General features: G+C 37.4%; 1 protein-coding gene across 6 annotated transcripts in view; it reads left to right on the forward strand.

Annotated features, from left to right (window-relative positions):
- The window catches only part of RPAP2 (RNA polymerase II associated protein 2), a 102,139-nt gene that overhangs the window by 53,734 nt on the left and 28,054 nt on the right, over positions 1–20,351 (forward strand). The window lies entirely within an intron of this gene.

The raw sequence follows: 20,351 nt of genomic DNA on the forward strand, positions 1-20,351 counted from the left end.
ATTACTATTAACATAGACAATCCTGCCACAATAGGATTAACAAACCATAATTTACAAATGGTTACATAGGTAGATAGATATGCTAAAGAGATGTGGGAGGGTGTAAGGGAGCACACCCATCTGCAGATACAGGTTTGGTTGTGGATATTTCTAACATACATTGTAGGTGCTGCATGTATGTTAATATAGATTATAGAGCACACAAGGGGCACAGTCATGGACACTTCTTAGACATAACCAAACACCTCGCGGGATGAAGTTCCTAGGCTCAAAGGTGAAGGACCATAGACTCAGGGAACATCTACATCAGTTGGCACAACATAGTTCATAAAGACAATGTTCTGCATCCTACTTTGGTGAGTAGCATCATCTGGGGTCTTAAAAGTTCGCAAGCGGCCGTCTAAGATACAACTACTGGTCTCTTCCTGTCTGGAGCAAAGGAGACTGGAGAAAACCAGAGACTCAAGGGAGCAGTTTGTCCACAGGACTAATGGACCACATGAACCACAGCCTACACAACCCTGAGACCAGAAGACCTAGATGGTGCCTGGCTAAAACTACAAACCACTCTGACTGGGATCTCAACAGAGGGTCCCAGACAGAGCAGGAGAAAAATGTAGAACAAAAAATCAAATTTACAAAAATGTCACTGGTCTGACAGAGACAGGTGGAACCCCGGAGACTATGGCCCTGGAACTGAAGCCATTCCCAGAGACCATCTTTCAGCCAAACAATAGACAGGCCTGTAAAATAAACAGTAACACCAAGAGGAGCATGTTCCTTAGAACAATCAATTATATGAGATCAAAAGGACAATATTTGCCCAAAAGCAAAGACGAAAAGGCAGGAAGGGGGAGAAAATCTTTCGGAAAGGAAACGGGGAACCCAGGGCAGAAATGGAAAGAATGCTGACACATTGTGGGGAATGTAAGCAATGTCATGGAACATTTGTTGTACAAACTATCGAATGGGAAACTAATTTCCTCTGTAAACTTTCACCTAAAGCACAGTAAAAAAAAAAATTTTTTTTTAAAAAGTTCTTTTCATTTTATGAAATTTGTAAATATTTTGGTCACTGGCAAAAAACAAACAAGTATTTCTGTTCACTCACCCGTATCTTAATGCCTGCTAATAAACTCTCATAGACAACTGTTTAACCGTACTTCTGCAGTTCATTATACTAAAGGGGAAGTAGCTTTTCGTTGACAAGTCAGAAGCCTAGGCCAGCAGTAATCTCAGAATCCTGCTTTCTAAGCCAGTGACTGGACGTATTATCTTCATGAACAGATGCTTACTGAGGGCACATGTTAGATCCTACTGTTCTTGTATCAAACTATTGCCACATCTCCAAAATGTGCAGCAAAGAAAACAATAAAACTGTGGGCAGTGAAATAATAAAGGCTACATTAAAATTTCATAGATGATTATTTTGTATTCTGTACAAAAGTAAGCCTATTTGACTTTAATAGAGGCACCCAGGTGGCACAAAATATTGAAAGCGTTGCTAGTCCTTTTATGCACTATTTGACTTCCCTAACTTTGGATATAGTGTAGGCAACCTCTTATTTCAATGACCAGTGACCCATAAAAATAGTAACTCAATTGAATTCAAGAAACAAACCGTACATGTCTTAGGTGTATTGCGTGTCTCACCTTGTGCAGTCAGTCTTGAGGTTGTAGCAGTAAACCGTCTCTACTGGCTATTTCCTCTCACTCGTCGTTCACAATTACCTCATAGAGAGGAAGGCTTTTTGTCACTGGGGAAAGAAAAAGCAGGCATGAAGGCCAGTGATGGATAAAGGGCCTTACACACAGAAACATGGAGACTTAAGACACCAAAGAGATGCAGATATAAAGAGCAAGGAGCAACACACACATATACACACACACATTTGTGGAGCAGGAACCCCATCTTTCAACCTTTTAGCTATTGCCAATAAGATTGAATATAGGCATACATGGAATTAACATTTTTTGGTAATTATCCTATGATTCGGAAAATCTTCACTTCTGCTCTCAAGTTTCCAATGGAAATTTTTTAGTCATAACTTTTAGACATTTCTGGACTTTATGTTAATAAATAAACATAAGTCTTTATAGCTAGGAAGAAGGTTCTGAATGGCAGTTAGAGTCACTGAAGACGAGTCTAACATAGTATGTTCATTGTTATTATAGCAATAGTAATATTCTTTGAACACTGATACTGTGAAGTTTTCTTGTTGTAACTAGCATTTGTTTAATGCATGAAAACTATTTTTTAAATTCCTTGTGAGAACCACTTAGAAAAGGATACACGTACACATAATTATATTAGTGTGTTGATATGTTGGTGGTGCAGTGGTTAAGTGTTCAGCTGTTAACCAAAAGGTCGTCAGTTCGAATCCACCAGCTGCTCCTTGGAAATCCTACGGGGCAGTTCTACTCTGTCGTGTAGGGTCACTATGAGTAGAAGTTGACTTGACGGCCGTGGGTTTGGTTTTAGTTTTGGGTTGATATGTTAGCTCAAGTCCACCTCTAGTTAGAGGACAAAATCAACATTTCGAGCAAAACATGATGTCCAGAAAAATAGAAATAAAGCTCGGTCTTAAATTTTTAACATCTATAGTCTTAAAAGTAGTGTTTTTTTCATAGCGAGTCATCTTTTCCTGGTGACTTCCGTTGCACTTTCACAGTTGTATTAACATCAAAAAAATTTTAGACCACAACATATAATTTATCAGTGTATATTGATGTTAATTTTATACTCATATCATCTCAGAAAGAAATAGATTGAAGAGAGTTGGTATATTTAATCTTTGCACACTCGATGAAATGAATGAATATATAAGAATACATCATGACCCATTCCCACTTCATTTAGACTTTGAATGGCCAGTGTGACTGCAACATTTGTTGATATTTATCTATTCAGGCCAAGAGCCACATGGAAAGACCTTTTAAAGCAGAGTTTAGGCAGCATATTGTTATTTAACAGTGAAGGAGTTCATATTCCTTTACTCTTCTCAGTTTTCTTTACCAAATGATTCTCAAGGACTTCTTACAGCTACAAAGACATCTATAATATTAATTATTGATTGACCCAGTTTTTTTAAGAACTGATTAGAAATACAACAAAGTAACTTGGTGATTGGTGAGATTTATTGCTTAAGCACTTGGTTGTAGTAATTTTGCATCTCAGCTTTATCAGCCTTTACTCTTACATCAGGTTTTGTTCCTGGAAAAGGTACTATACGTTGAAACAACACAATCTGATTTTCCCGAAGAAATAATGCCCTAATATGATATTAGTTCTTTCCAGTCTTGATGCATGACTTTTAATAATAATAAAAAAAAATCCATTGCCATCTAGTCGATTCCAACTCATAGCAACCCTATAGGATGGAGTAGAACTGCCCCATAGAGTTTCCAAGGAGTAACTGGTGGATTCAGACTGCTGACCTTTTGGTTCGCAGCTGAGCTCTTAACCACTGCACCAACGCCATGACTTTTAATAGAAATGTATATAAATATATATTCTATTACTATCTACTAGTTCCTGTCGAGTTGACCCCATTTCATGGCAATCCCATGTGTATCAAAGTAGAACTGTGCTTCATAGGGTTTTCAGTGGCTGATTTTCTGGAAATAGATTGCCAGGCCTTTCTTCCAAGGTGCCTCTGAGTTGACTTGAGCTCCAACCTTTTGGTTAGTAGCCAAGCATGTTAACCATTTGCACCACCCAGGGACTCCCATAAATACACATTGTCTGCTGTAAATATTTTGGACACCCTGGGTAGTGCAAATGGTTTACACATTTGACTGCTAACGAAAAGAATGGAGGTTCGAGTCTACCCATAGGTGCCTGGGTAAGCCACTGAAAACCTTATGGCGTACAATTGTACCCTGACACGTGGGGTCACCATGAGTTGGAATTGACTCTGGCAACTGGTTTACTGGTAACTAGTATTTTATGATTTAATATGTATATTTATTTTGATAATCCTCATAATTCCCATCTTATTCTTAATATAGGAAACCGGAAAGTGAAGAATCACTGTTTGTCATGGTCATAGTGTTCAGAATAATTTCTTCGAGAAGATTTTGATTGGTATTTTGAGAAAATTTTATAACTATAGACATCTCCCTCAGTTTTGTGTCTTTTCTCCTTTCCCTCTTCCCTTTGCTCTTAGTCTTCTCCTGTCTTCTGTGTCCTCTATCACTATACTTGAGCCTGCAAAACAAGAAGGGGCTGTGCCAATGCTGACCTAAAGCTGAGAAATCTATTGAAAGGGCAGGACCAAAGAGAAGCGTATAGAAGGCTATCAGGAAGCAGATTGAGTGACCTGAGTTCCTTTATGTGCATCCCATGTGCCGGAAATGGGAATCAAGTTCCTTAATGACTACGTGCACTTAAAATGTAACTTTTCCAGCCAAGTTTAATATGGAATCTTTGTAAATAGGTCACTACTTTGTATTCTGATGGTCTGTGATAAACTGTAGTATAAGGAATCAAACGTCTTTTAGCGAGTGGCCAGGGAGAGAGATTTGTGTTGTGTTCCGTGGAAATTATTATGTTATCTAATGAAGGAGATAAATCTTTACTTTGTATTACTCAGAAAGGATAGAGAGTAGAAAGTGGCTTGGACCAGCTTTACATGGATACTTGCTACTCCTAGTTTTATGCCCTTGATGTTCTCTAATGGAAAGCTTTCAAGATCATCTCCAAAAATGTCTGCTTTCATTTTATTTACCTGAACTGGCTGTTTCCAGTGAACTGTGTCCCACTTCCTAGGCAGAGACCATGCAATAGTTTATTCCCTCTAAAAGCTTTGAGTATTCCCATTGTTTAGGGACTAGCAGCATGTAAGTCCTGGGAAATGGTATTTAAACAAGCTTAACTTGACCATGATCACTAAACAAAGGCCATCACTGGACACGGGCAGCCACTTTAGGTAACCATCATACAGTTAGATACTCTGGAGAGTCACTTCCCTAGGGCTACCAGACATGAATGGAAAGATGTGACTAAGGCTTTTTGCCTTAGCGGGCTGTTTTTATAGCCTGCCCATCTCTAATTTCCTCAGAGAAGTTTGTGAGCACACCATAAAAAAGAAAGAGATGGCTCCTCAGAAATGTATTAGTTCTCAGATGTATTCCCAGACCCTTCTCTTCACATTCTAAATTTAGTTTTGGATATTTGAGACCTTAGTAGAAGATCATTGAATTACATTTTTTATATTTCCTTATAATTTTGGAATTTTTTATAAATTAAATTTTTATTGAGATGCAATTCATGAAACATAAAATTCACTATTTTAAAGTATACAGTTAAGTAGGTTTTAGTAAATTCACTATGTTATGCAGCCATCACCACTATTTAATTCCAGAACATTTCTGTCACTCTGGAAAGAAACCTCATACCTATTAGCAGTCAATCCCAATTTCTCCCTCCCTCCCTCCCTTGGCAACCACTAATCTATGCCTATTCTAGACATTTTGTATAAATGGAAAAATATAATATGTGGCCTTTTGTGTTTGGCTTCTTTCACTTAGTATAATGTTTTCAGGGTTCATTTATGTTGTAGCATGTATCAATACTTCATTCCTTTTATGGCTGAATAATATCCATTGTATGGATATGCCGCATTTTGTTTATCCTTTCATTAGTTAATGGACATTTGGGTTGTTCTTACTTTTTATGAATAATGCTGCTATGAATATTCATTAACAAGTTTTTATGTGAACATGTGTTTTTTATTCTTTTGGGTACATCTTAGGAGTAGAATTGCTTGGTCGTATGGTAATTCTATGCTTTACTTTTTGAGTAACTGCCGCACTGTTTTCCACAGTGGCCGTACCATTTTACACTCCCACCAGCAGTATGTGAGTGTCCCATAGATTGAACTTTAAAGGTCATCTAGTCTGCCTTCACATCTGGTAGTGATTTTAGGGACTTATGTTTACAGTTTCTCCGGATCTTAAATATGCTTATTCTAATTGAGTTTGCACCTTCATGGACTTGTAACATTAATTTCTTATGTTCTAAGAATTTCTGCAAAATAAGCAAATTGAAAACTTATGCACGCACGCGCGCGCACAGACACACACACACACACACACACACGAAATCATTGTGTTCAATCAGAGACTATATAAATTAAATATTCAAACAGAAAGTGGTGGTGTTTATTTTGGATACCTCAGGCTCCATTTCCACAAAATTCCTTTTTTTTTTCCTTGGTTGTACAAATCTAGTATTTATTTATCTTGTGATATTTATTATCCCATTACCTTCGTCATTGTGAAGTTTAAGTATTTGCCTATTTACTGAGAATTAAACAATAATTAGGTTATTTCTATTTGCTATTTCTGTTTGCTCCCATACTTATTGCTGAGAGCTTATCTAGGAAAAATAGCATAAAATTTTTAAGTTGAAGAAATTTTACCCTTGACCAGCAGGGCTACGTAGGAACACCAGATATTTTCCTTAATTAAGCATTAAAGCCCTGATCCCAATCTTGGAAGATCCTCTTTACCCAGTTGTGTACAGAAGAAGAAATTTTTATTTACATTAAAAGAAATAATAGTTTAAAAAATAATGTTTGTTTAAATTGTTTATTAAAGCTTATTTTCTACAGTGACTTTTCTCCCAATTTCCATATTTCTGACAATTTTATGTTAGTCTTTTTTTTTTTTTTAAGCCAGTTTTTATTCGTAAGTAGCTGAGAGTCCCCAGGTTAGAGCCATGACCCGTATTAAAGTCACCACTGATCCTCGGCAGAAAGATATGCTCTCTAGCTTTCCATCCCAAGCAGCAGCAACAGCGGTGGTGGTGACAGCAGTCAGCTGTACTTGGCCTGTGCCAGCCACAGCCTCAGCTTCAGGGGCTAGTCTCCAGATCTACCAGTGCCATTTCCCCATCCTGACTGAGCTCCCCAAGAGAACAGGGCCAGGGAGGTGAGGACGCTTGAGGCTTAAGGTCACTGTTAGGCTCACCTCAGGGTTCTGCATTAATGATAGTGTGCTACTCATTGTATGTGAACACCATTGGTTGATTACATTTCAGCCTTAGAGCACTTGGGGAATATGCGTCTCAACCTCAGAGCATAGAAGCCACTATTCTGAGAGAATTGTTATATAGCAGCAATTGTGAAGAAAAGCTTTTCCACCTCTCATCTACCAGGCTGCTCTAAAGACCTGTCACAAACAGGATTTAGATATAAAGTTTTAAAGGCACTAGGCCCAGCCCTTTAAGCAAACCTGTGTTTCACTACAAAGTGAGTTACAAAGAACTTGTGTCTTTTGAATTAGAAATATCAATGGAAAGCATCCCTGCTTCCTTATTAATAGGTAATCCTAATGCATTAAGTGCAAACATTATCAGAGTATAAACCACCTGTTATAAGAAAAACATTTCATTTTATTTGGCTATCATAGTCTTTTATAATCAAAGTTTTTATCTCAGTTTTCTAGATAATAGTTCTGAAATAGAAAGTCCATGATGACATACTTCTTCATATATTCTTGCCTACTTTTCATGTTTCTCTTAAAAATCCTTAATAATTCTAGCCTCACATGCCTCTTAGTTTTTCAAAATTTGGAATTTTTGCTTTGTGCCTAGGATACAATTAAATGCAATTTTAATTTATGTACTTAGTTTTTATTAAACATTATTATTAAATTATTCATAAACATTATTATTAAACATTTTATTAAATCCCCTTACACCAGAGGACACCTTTAGCTATGAAAGGGTCTCTTGAAATCCTAAACTCAGTCTCATTCTAGTTTTGTACATAACTAACAGTGTAGCCTTGCACAAGTTACTTACTACTTAACTTCATTGTGCATTATTTTTCCCAGTGGTAGGATGAGAGATTCAACTAAATTCTGTGTTTGTAACATTAAAAATAAGTAATTCATTCGGTAGTCTTTGTCTGACAATGGCAGAGGGAACATTTTCTGAAATAGTAGTTGCTGTCTATGACCTGGATTCCCTACATTCATCTGCCATGTCTTTATACTCTTGTAAGAATGAAAATAACAGATGTTCTGAGTGAACTTATATATAACACTTAAAAACAAATGCAATTATACTTAGAATTGTGACAGTATTACTTTCTCTGTTTTTTACTGGACAGTACCAGCTGGGTTCTTAAAACATATGATGACTTTCCGATCAAGTTAAATCAACCGGACAGTGGGAATTCAAAGTGATACCTGACAAAGTGGTAGAAGTAAAAGACTGTTCTAATACCACATAGGAAAGACTACTGAGAGAGACAGTGAAGATGAGTATATTTAGCATAGGAAACAATTTAATTTTGTGCCTAGAAAGCCATGGAGACATTGCTGGTGTTACTGCTTTGTTAGGTGTTTTAGTCTTTAGGCTTGGCAAGGAAATGCATTAAACGATATGGCTAGTCACTCCCTCTGTGGGAAGATTACAGAGTATTCATTTAAGTAAATGGGAGGAAAACCCCAAAGATTCCTTTACTGTCTTTCTACTGCAGAATTAGCTGACGCTATATTGCTCTACATGAAAGATGAGGAACTTGCCTTGAATGCAAAATGAGACAGTGGAGATTTTTATTATACTAAAAGTGGTGAGAGCAAAATTAAGTGTGTAAGTTGATTTAAAAAATGTTAAAACATGTTTTTAAATTCTCTGTTTATAAAAATCCTCACTAGAACTAGGATTTTTTTTTTCTTCCAGTTTCTTCTTTACATTTCATTCTAAGTATAAGTTTTATCAATGAATAGGGAAGTCTAGAAAGAAGATTTTGTATGAGGGTTTCTGGTTCTTTGTTCAAATCACATTTAAGAAATTTTTTAAGGAAGTTCTAGAATAATGTTTTTCTTCCTACTTTTTTTCTCTCATTGATAAAAAGATCCCAAGTCTTTAGTGATACAACGTCTTTAAACTAGGTATTCTAAAGTAACCTGAGTATCTCTCTGAGATGGTACCATCTGGTTGTCAGTTAAAGGATTGGCAGGTGCATAACTTGTAGCCCTGATTTTTCTTCTAAAACGTTTGTTGGAACTTGTTTTTCTTTTTGTCTTTATCGTGCCACTGTAATATCAAACCAGCATAAGGAGAGCCCATGCATACCAGAAAAGGAGATGAGATGCACACTTTGCTGTAACATCATGACAGTAAATCAGGATAGAAGCTGACATCTACACAATAATGGAAAAGTTTTCAAATACTTAGAGATTTAACTAAAAAAATAAAATAAAATAAATGTTTATTGAGCAGCTGCCATGGGTAAGACGATGTCTTTGGCCCTGTAGCAGATACAAAGGTTAAACAAAGCTCCTGCCATCAAAGGCTTTACAGTCTACTGAAGGTTGAGGAAAGGGAGACATCAACATGTGCACATGCAACTACAATAAAAAGTTCAATGTGTTAAGTGGCAAAAAAAGCAGCACCAACTATTGTGGTGCTTGAAAGAAACAAAAGACCTCATCTGATTAGGAAGATCAAAAAAAAAAAGAGGAGGATTTTATAGAAGTGAGATGTGTCATGGGCTCAAAAGATAAGAAGGATTTCAGCAAATGGAAATGAAAGGATGAAGGCATCCTGGGAACTACCTATAGCGTGAAAAAGGCAAAAAGGAGATGTAGTCAAGATTACAAGATAACTGGAAAAAGAGGTTGGTTCTCTTGTAGACATTGATCCTTTAATATCAAGTAAATTTATTGGGCAGTGAGAAGTCATTTGATTGAGCAAAGAGTAACACAAGAAGCCTGTGCTTTAGGAAGGTTAGTCTTGCAGCGATATAAGATAAATTGGAACAGGCAGAAAGGAGACAGATCTGATCCAGGCTTCCCCCAGCACCATCCCCTGATTAAAAGCCTCTCAGAGGCTTCCAGTTGCTTTTAAAGAAAAACCTTTCATTGTGGCCTACACACCCCTGCATGCTCTAGCCCCTTCTTACTTCTCCAGCCTCATCTCACACCACCCTACCTCATTCTCCCTATTCCTGTTACTCTCACCTTCTTTCAGTCCCTTCTAATCATATTCTCTCCCACCATATAGGACACAGTTTGTTCCCTGTGTCCGGAATGTTCTTCCTTCCCCTCTTCCCTTGGTTAATTCTCCTTCATCGCTCAAAACTTAAGGGAGCGTTTCTTCCTACAGAAACTTTTCCTGACTTCCTTGACTAAATAAAGTATCTGTATAAATAGGCCCTTATAGCGCGATGTACTTGTCGTTCCTACCACTTGTCCTTTTTTCAGTTTTATATTCAGTTGTATGATTACTTGATTTATGTCTGCCTCACTCACTGGACTTGAAAATTTTAGGGTCAAATTTTAAGGACTGAGCCTATGACTGATTGTAGTCATTATTATATACCCAGCACCTAGTGCTTGTGCCTAGAGCTTCCTAGATTTATAATAAAGATCTGACCATGAGTGAGTAAAAACTAAGATTAGTTAGAAAGCTATCACTTCTTTATTGATTCCTTCCCCTCCGCATACAAGTTCTCACTTGTCTTTAATGTTTAAAAAACAAACGCACCTATCATTTGTTTTAGACCTCACTGACCTCTCAGTCTATCATCTACTCACAGTAGTTGCTATATTTGAGCCTATTGTTGTAGCCACTGTGTCAAGTCCATCTCATTGAGGCTCTTCCTCTTTTTTGCTGACCCTCTACTTTACCAAGCATGATGTCCTTCTCAAGGAGCTGGTCCCTCCTAATACACACTTCCAAAGTATGGAGAAGAAATCTTGCCATCCTTGCTTCTAAGGAGCATTCTGGCTATACTTCTTCCAAGACAGATTTGTTTGTTCTTCTGGCAGTCTATAGTATATTCAGTATTCTTCACCAACACCATAGTTCAAATGCATTAATTCTTCTTCAGTCTTCATTATTCATTGTCCAACTTTCGCATGCATGTGAGGCGATAGAAAATATCATGGCTTGGGTCAGGCGCACCTAAGTCCTCAAAGTGACATCTTCGCTTTTTAACACTTTAAAGATGTCTTTTGCAGCAGATTGCCCAATGCAATACATTGTTTGATTTCTTAACTGCTGCTTTCATGGGCGTTATGGATCCAAGTAAAATGAAATCCTTGACAACTTCAGTATTTTCTCCATTTATCATGATGTTATTTACTGGTCCAGTTGTGAGGATTTTTGTTTTCTTTATGTTGAGGTGTAATCCATACTGAAGTCTGTAGTCTTTGATCTTCATCAGTAATTGCTTTAAGTCCTCTTCACTTTCAGCAAGCAAGGTTGTATCATCTGCATATTGCAGGTTGTTAATGAGTCTTCCTCCAATCCTGATGCCGCATTCTTCTTCATATAGTCCAGCTTCTCGAATTATTTGCTCAGCATATAGACGGAATAAAGTATGGTGAAACGATACAACCCTGACACACACCTTTCCTGACTTTAAACCACGCAGTATCTCCTTCTTCTGTTTGAACGACTGCCTCTTGGTTCCACATGAGCACGATAGAGTGTTCTGGAATCCCATTCTTAATGATCTTATCCATTATTTGTTATGATCCACACAGTCGAATGCCTTTGCATAGTCAATATAATACCAGTAAACATCTTTCTGGTATTCTCTGCCTTCAGCCAATATCCATCTGACATCAGCAATGATATCCCTCATTTCACTACCTCTTTTGAATCCAGCTTGAATTTCTGGCAGTTCTCTGTCTATGTACTGCTGCAACTATTTTTTAATTATCTTCAGCAGAATTTTATTTGCATGTGATATTAATGATATTGTTCGACAATTTCCGCATTTTGTTGAATCACCTTTGTTTGGAATGGGCACAAATATGGGTCTCTTCCAGTTGGTTGGCCAGGTAGCTGTCTTCCAGATTTCTTGGCATAGCTGAGTGAGCACTTTCAGTGTTGCGTCCATTTGTTAAAACATCTCAATTAGTATTCTCTCAGTTCCTGGAGTCTTGTTTTTCACTGATACCTTCAGTGCAACTTGGATTTCTTCCTTCAGTACCTTTTTTTTTTTCAATTGTGCTTTAGGTGAAAGTTTACAGCTCAAGTTAACTTAATTGCTCATTCAAAAATTTATACACATATTGTTTTCTGACATTGGTTGCAATCTTAACAATGTGACCATGCTCTGCATTTCCACCCTGGGTTCCCTGTGTCCATTCGTCCAGTTCTTGTCCCTTCTTGCCTTCTCATCCTGCTTTTGGACAGGAGCTGCCCATTTGGTCTCGTATATTTGAACTAAGAAGCATGTTCTTCACGTGTGTATTTTTTGTTTTATTGTTGTTGCTAGGTGCCGTCGAGTCGGTTCTGACTCATAGCAGCCCTGTGTACAACAGAACGAAACACTGCCAAGTCCTGTGCCATCCTCACAGTCCTTGTTATACTTGAGCCCATCGTTGCAGCCACAGTGTTAGTCCATCTCGTCGAGGGTTTTCCTCTCTTTTGCTGATCCTCTGCTTTCCCAAGCATGATGTCCTTCTCCAGGGACCGATCCCTCCTGATAAAATGTCCAAAGTATGTGAGACAAAGTCTCATTATCCTTGCTTCTAAGGAGCATTGTGGCTGTACTTCTTCCAAGACAGATGTGTTCCTTCTTTTGGCAGTCCAGGGTATATTCAATATTCTTTGTCATTTATTCTTCAGTGTTCATTATTTCGTTTTATAGGCCTCTCTAATCTTTGTCTGAAAAGTGGGCTTTGGGAATTTCAGTTCTGGGTTAGCAGAGCATCCGGGGACCATAGTTTCAGCGGTTTCTCCAGTCTCTATCAGACCAGTAAGTCTGGTCTTTTTACATGAATTTGAATTCTGTTCTACATTTTTCTCCTGCTCTGTCTGGGACTGTCTGTTGTGATCCTTGTTTGGGCGGTGGTTGGTGGTACCCAGGCACCATCTAGTTCTTCTGGTCTCAGGCTGGTGGAGTCTCTGGTTCACGTGGTCCTTTAGTCCTTTGGGCTAGTATTTTCCTTGTGTCTTTGATATTCTTCATTCTCCTTTGTGCCAGGGGAGGTGGGACCAACAGATGTATCTTAGATGGCTGCTTGCAAGCTCTTAAGATCCCAGGTGCTGCTCACCAAAGTGGGATGTAAAACATTTTTCTTTATGAAGTGTTATGCCAGTTGACCTAGATGTCCCCCAAGACCGTAATACCATCAGTTCTTGATCACATGCTACCTCCAGAAATGGTTGAACATCGACCGATTCTGTTTGGTACAGTAACTGTATTTTGCATCTTCTTTTGATGCTTTCTGTGTTGTTCAATATTTTGCCCACAGAATCCTTCGGTGTTGCTACATGAGGCTTAAATTTTTCGTCATTTCTTTCGGCTTGAGAAATGCTGAGCATGTTCTTCCCTTTTGGTTTTCTAACTCCAGGTCTTAGCACATTTCATTATGATACTTTGTCTTCTCGAGCGGCCCTTTGAAATCTTCTGTTCAGCTTGTTTCCCTCATCATTTCTTCCATTCACTTTAGCTATTCTGTGTTCAAGAGCAAGTTTCAGAGTCTCTTCTGACATCCATTTTGGTCTTTTCTCTCTTTCCTGTCTTTCTAATGACCTTTTGCTTTCTTCGTGTATGATGTCCTTGATGTCATGCCACAACTTGTCTAGTCTTCGGTCATTAGTGTTCAGTGCCTCAAATCTATTCTTGAGATAGTCTTTAAATTCAGGTGGGATACATTTAAGGTCATACTTTGGCTCTTGTGGACTTGCTCTAATTTTCTTCAGCTTCCACTTGAACTTGCGTGTGAGCAATTGATGGTCTATTCCGCAGTTGGCCCCTGGCATTGTTCTGACTGATAATATTGATTTGATTCTTGTGTATTCCATCTGGCAAAGTCCACATTTATAGTCGCTATTTATGTTGTTGAAAAATGGTATTTCCAGCGAATAATTAGTTGATCTTGCAGAATTCTGTCATGTGATCTCTGGAGTCATTTCTGTCACCAAGGCCATATTTTCCAACTAGTGATCCTTCTTCTTTGTTTCCAACTTTTGCATTCCAATCACCAGTAATTACCAGTGCATCTTGATTGCATGTTTGATCAATTTCAGACTATAGAAGTTGGTAAAAATCTTCAATTTCTTCATCTTTTCATTAATGGTTAGTGCATAAATTTGAATAATAGTTGTATTAAGTGGTCTTCCTTGTAGGCATATGGATATTATCCTATCACTGACAGGGTTGTACTTCAGGATAGGTCTTGAAATGTTCTTTGGTAGTGCTGATGAAATTTCATTGCATGTGAGGAAGAAAAAAACTATAATGGTTGCCTACTGTTAGGAATGGAAGGAAGCACAGTGACCCAGTGTGTCTGTAATGATTCCTGTTTTCCAGGGTAGATATAGTCTGATAAGGATATGAACGTTTAACCTCAAAGAATTGCTGTTTTAATCAAATCTAGCATTGATTTTTAGCAAATAGATTTTTATGAAATCTTTCATAAGATTAATGAAAAAGTTAGATTTAAATGTGGGAATTTCTTTTAACTCATGTAATTTTTAGTGAACATTTTAATTTTTTTTTTATTTTTAAAAATGTTTCTTTGGTTAAAAAACTTTTGTTCCAATTATTGCTTTTCTCTTATTTTCCTTGCACTTTCTCTTTTATCTTCTGTGAACTCGTAAAATAGAAAATTGGGTATAGAACAGTTAATCACAGGTATATAGATATGGCAGTGAATCTTTTAGTTGATTATTTAACAGCATCATAGGTACAGTTGTAGTTAATTCTTTAAATACTTTGCGTGTTGATGTCTGTTCATCGAATTAGAAGAATATATCAAATATTGAGTCCTAATGGAAAATTTCACTTTAAGAGGCAAACTGTTTCTTTAACTACTTTTACTAAATATATTTTATTAAATGGTCTTAAAGTGGAATGAAAATTTCAAGGAGAAAAAATTATTATTCCCAGATGTCTTAAGAGTTCATATTAAATTCAAGATCCTAATCATCTAGTGTGACTTTTTTCCTCTGTTGTCTTTAAACACTTCCGTTTAGATTGTGTATTATAGAGACTTGACACCTTTTTAATATTCTTCCTGCCTTTGACTTTTCTGATTTTAATAGTTCTAGTTAACAGTAAAGTTATATGGTTCTTGGAGGCAAGAATTCAAATGCTTCCAATTTACTCATTGTTTAAATATTTTTATAAAATTTTAGAAGAGTGGATGATATAAGCCAAAAGATGAAACAAGGCTTCGTATTATCTGGTTCTCATTATTGGCTGTTTGTATTGTTCCACTATCTATTTTGAATGAAGAGTCTGGGAGTTGTCTGTTTGTCATTTTAGTATAGCTCAGGAGAGCTCTCTTTAAAGGACAGGGGGAACATACCAAATTACACAAGGCTTAATATTGAAAACTCCAGTGCAGCAAAGGCACTTGGGAAACTGCTACAAACTGCTTGGTGAACATCTATAATTTCTGCGGTGAAATCATATTACAGTAATTGAATCACCTGGACTATTTCACAGTTCCATTTATTTACTGATTTTCTTTCCAGTGAGTTTTTCAGGCCCCACATTGTGATGTTAATCGCATAGAGGTTTCTAATTGCAGGGAGTGACAAGTCAGCTACACTGTAAAAATGTTTTATGAGAATAAAGCAACTGCCAGGTTATAACTAGTATTTCTCTGGTTTAGGTGCAGAGAAAAAATATTGTTTATCTGAAACACTAAGCCTTATACAACTTTCACATGCTCCGAAATCCAGTTCTCACAACTATGAAATTAAATGCCACTAATTCTCTGCAGCTATGGTTCTTAACCTTTTGGGTTCTTAGCCCCACACCACCAGTAATTTTCATGCATCCTGTTGTAGGTGTGTAGAAAACAGATTGTGGTATTTATCTCAGTTTGTAGTTTTGTTGGGTAGGAAAGTTAAGACAAGGATACAAGAGATTCAAAAGAGTGCTGCTGAGAGATTAGTTCAAGAAATCATGGCAAGTACAATTGCTAAAGGACAGTGGAGTTACCTTAGGAATAAAATTGGTCATCCCAATCAAATATTTCTTGTGTCCCTCCCCCGTCTCTCCTAGGTTGCAGACCAGAATTTCTTATTTGTTTCTGGGCAACTCCATTTGGATATTACTCAGGCATTTCTAACTCTCAAATCTGAGATTGAACTCATCTTCCCTTTCAAGTGCCCCTTTTCTTTTGGTGGTATTTCTACCTTCCTGACGACCCAGCATTGGAATCTGACTTGTCTTTGGTGTTTCTCTTGTCGGTGTCCCTCATGTCTAATTAATTCCTAAGTCCTTTCACTTCTGTCTTGGTAACATCGCTTATCGAGTTGTTATTCTCTATTCCCACTGCTACTACCCACATCAGGCCTTCATTACTTGCCTAGACTGCTGTAATTGTAGCCTTCCTAAGTAGGTCTCCTTGCCATGTCTCTTCCCCCAGCTAGTCTATCCTTCCTCAGGCTATAAGAATAATTCTAAAGCTTAATTATGATCAGACCTTTGTTCAGAAACCTAGCAGTTCCCAAGCCCCTACCAAATAATTTTGCATGTAATCCAAGGCCCTCTTGATGTGGCCCCAACCAGCCTTTCATATCTTGCCTGTTTCCTTTTTGTGTCTTTGCACTGTGTCCACTGTTTCCTCTTACACGCATCTTTGATTACACTATTAACTGTGCTTAAAATGTCTTTTCCTTTTCATATCTGTGTACCAAAGACTTCAAGGCCTGGTTCAGATGTTCTCCTTAGATGGCATCTCCTTAGGAGCCTTCCTTAACATCCCACAGGTAGAAGTAATATCTTCCTTGTATAAACTCCTATAGATGAGACCTCTGTTTTGGACCATACCACCTTTTGCTTTGTTACATATTTATGTAAAGGTCTCATTTCAGTTCAATTTCTTTCAATAGTATAATCGACAAGTATAACAAATGATCATTACTGCACAATTTTATTCAATTCAAAATTTAACAGAATTTCCTCTAAATCAGTAGTTTTCAACAGTGGCTGTACGTTAAAATCACATAGGAATCTTTTTAAAAATACTAATGACTGATTCAAAGACTTTGATTCATTGGTCTGGGGAAGAGTCTAGACATAAGTATTTTTTAAGTCACCCAAATGAGTCTAATTTGTGCAGATAAGATTGAGAACCAGTGTCCTTAATTCTAGTGCTTACTGGTATGATAAGTAGAGAAATGCTAAGTCAGTTGATTTAATTCTGTCTACTAGGATTTGCTTGGTTAGAGGCCCTTCTTAGCTTTTTTCTTAAGTCTTCATTAGTTAATGATGTTGGAAAGCACCTCTCAGCCCTCACAGAGAAAGAACAAATTAGACACAGTAGAGTTGTCAGTTTTCATTAGCATGTTTTGTTTTGTAATGATAGCTTTTAGAAATTATTTGAAGAGCGTATTGCAAATGGGCTTTTGAAATCATAAGATCTACTCAGTTCTTAAAATGAATCAGACATGTGAGCTTGTGTGGTCTAGTGGTTAGGAGTGTAGTCTAGTGGGAGTACTTCTGGGGTTATTTGCTCATCTCGTAGTGACTTTGTGACCTTAAGAAAGTCACTTGAGCCTCACCTTGGAGTTAACACTTGCTGCAACTTCACAGGAAGGTTGAAGACTAAGAAATTAGTCACATTAAGAAAAAAAAATTTTTTTTAAATAAATTTGGAAATCACTGTAACTTCTTATGTTTGGCTCAGTGGTTGACATCCTGCCACAAAGAGAACAACTGGGAAGGAGAACTGAAATTGTTCAAGAGGAAAAAACTCATTTGCTCCAGTGAAGAAAGCCATCTACCACCCAGTATCTGAACTTTAAACTGGGATTTGTTTCCATATCAGTTGTAAAACCATGTTTACTCTTTACTTAAAAACAACATCAGCAACAACAGCTTAGAGAAGTGCCTCTGCATGTGGCCCAGTCCATGTCATTTTATGGAAAAGGAAAAAATTCCACAACATGGCTTTTTTGGTTCTTTCCCTGTGCCCAGGTGCCTGTTGTGTTACTTTGGGGATGAAGCCAGGGGTCACTGATTAAACAAATGTTTCTAAAGGCCCAGTGAGAGACAAGCAAGATGGGGGAAGAGTTATTAAATATGAAATTCTAATTACTTGGATGCTAAAGCACCCAGAATGTACAGATGAAGTTCTTTTTGAAATACCAGAATTTTTTTTTAATATCGGAGAGAGGCATTTTGCAGAGGTTTGTGTGAACCCTCAAATTTCTGAAAATAGATGACATTTTGACCCCCCATGTTACTGGTCACAGCTCTCCTTTGTTTCAGTTTTGAGTGTATGGTTGTACAGATAGAGGTATTCTGGTTTAATCCTTTATCTCTTAGCACTTGTTCATGTGGAGAAGAAGGGAAAATCCCAGCTTCTTTTTTAGAAGAGGAAAAAAGTATGGGTAAGGTGGCAATTGTTACCTGCCATGCAGAAGGAAAAAGTGGTGAAACTTGATAGATAAGCAAGATACCTTTATGTGAAAGGTATCCATTTTTACCACTGTCCTAACCAGTATGTCGCTGAATACATCCCTTACCTTCTCCAAAACCTCAGATACTTGAGCTGTTAAAGGGAAACTACCTGGATGGTTGAGACTAGATCACATTTAAGAAATTAAGTGATCTAGCCTCATAAAATAAGAGTATGTCAGTTAAACCTCATCTTTTAGATTCTTCACTTACCCAGGCCATTATTAATAAAGGTGCCTCATCTGTCGCAGAAAATTTTTGCTTCTGTGTGATTCTAAGCCCCCAAAGTCTTAGGTATGGTAATATCTCTTCTGTTTTAATTGAGAAAGGGACAAGCACAGTGTCTGTTCATGTCAACGCTAACATTATTTCTGTTTAACAGAAGTACCCTCCTACCATCTCTTTCCGAGCCCTAACTTCTGGAAGATGAGAGTAAGTGTTTTTTTTTTTTTAGTTAAAAAAAAAAATGTCTTGTAAGCGCAGCGTTATCTTTTAGCAGTCTCTGCATCTTCATCACCTTTATGTACGGTAATCAGCAGAACAGGTTTCCCTACTGCTGCAGAACTCTGTATGAACCCAGTAATTTCTCAAATCTGATAGGTACAGAAAAGTGTGTGGCTTTTCACTTCCTGTCCCTTCCTCCAGCCCTAAACCATAGAGGAGCGTGCTTTCTGGTGACATTTGTTCACACAGACGTTCTCATAGCTCTTCCTTCCCTTATGGTTATGTTGAGTATGAGGAGCATTGTTGAGTGTGATTTTACAACAACCTACCAGTTGGACTCTATGAGTTTGGAAATCAATAATAACCACTTAGGAAACTCACTCTAAGAGAGAGTAAAAGTCTCCTCTTCTGCTCAATTTTGAGGGTCAGGTTAAGGGATATCTATGCTACAGTATTTCAGGCAGGAGCCTGATGTGGTTAGTCACGAGGGCATCATTCAGACCATGCTGTGATATACAGTGTTCCAGGAGCTACATCATAGACTTCACAATGATTCAAAGATGACTACAGTAAGACAAAAGGGACCAGAATGGGGAAGACCATCTAGAAATCCAAGTTCATTACTGACTTTTATTGCAGTACAGAAGATGGATAACGTAGAGTTCCATCGATTGTTTAGCGCCACTTTCTCAATGAACCACAACTTTAATTCTTTATTTAGCTTTCTCTGTTGCTAGAACACAAATCAGTGACTCACAGAATTAGAGGTAGCTTACTTCTGAGACTTAATCAAGAGTTTGTACAGCTCTAAATCCTAGGATATAAGGATTTATAAAAATACCAACTCTAAAAATTTATCTGGTTTCAGTTGTCATCCCCCAACTTTGGAACTCTTCTTGCTATTGTGTATAATCATTCCTGTTAACCAGATGTTGTTTGATAGCTCCATAATAACAAATCGAGAGTACTTGTCCTAACCTGACATGCACTCTCTCCTTTTGATGTGGAGCATATGTGGAGCAGCCAGCTACATAAAGGCCTTATCAATAAGATCCAGTTTAACACTTGGCTTTTTGCTTTTGTTGTCATGCCATTTACCATATGGTAAAGGACTAGGTATAGAAGGCCGCCTGTCTTTTCAGAATTGAGATTTGAATCAGTGAAGTTTTCATGAGTGCTTTCCTCTCTTGTTTGTGATTTATACATTGCAAGTTTTTGTTATGTAGCTTTTTTTTCCAAATTATATTCTCTAGCGTATAGACTGTTCGTGTTAAACCATCCTTTTAGTGTCACCTTTAGAAGTTTTTATTTGTTCTTGCTTAAAAATACTGGAAGGAAATATACTGAAACATCTTTTGTTTTTGCTCACTGCCAATCACATTTTTTGCTGATTATTTTTTTCTTTTTTTTTTCTTGTACTTCAGGTGAAGGCTTACAGAACAAATAGTTTCTCATGAAACAGTAGTACACATGTTGTTTGATGACATTGGTTAACAACCCCACAACATA

The sequence above is a fragment of the Trichechus manatus genome, unplaced genomic scaffold, assembly GCF_000243295.1.
Source record: "Trichechus manatus latirostris isolate Lorelei unplaced genomic scaffold, TriManLat1.0 scaffold00058, whole genome shotgun sequence".
In the NCBI taxonomy this organism is placed as follows: domain Eukaryota; kingdom Metazoa; phylum Chordata; class Mammalia; order Sirenia; family Trichechidae; genus Trichechus; species Trichechus manatus.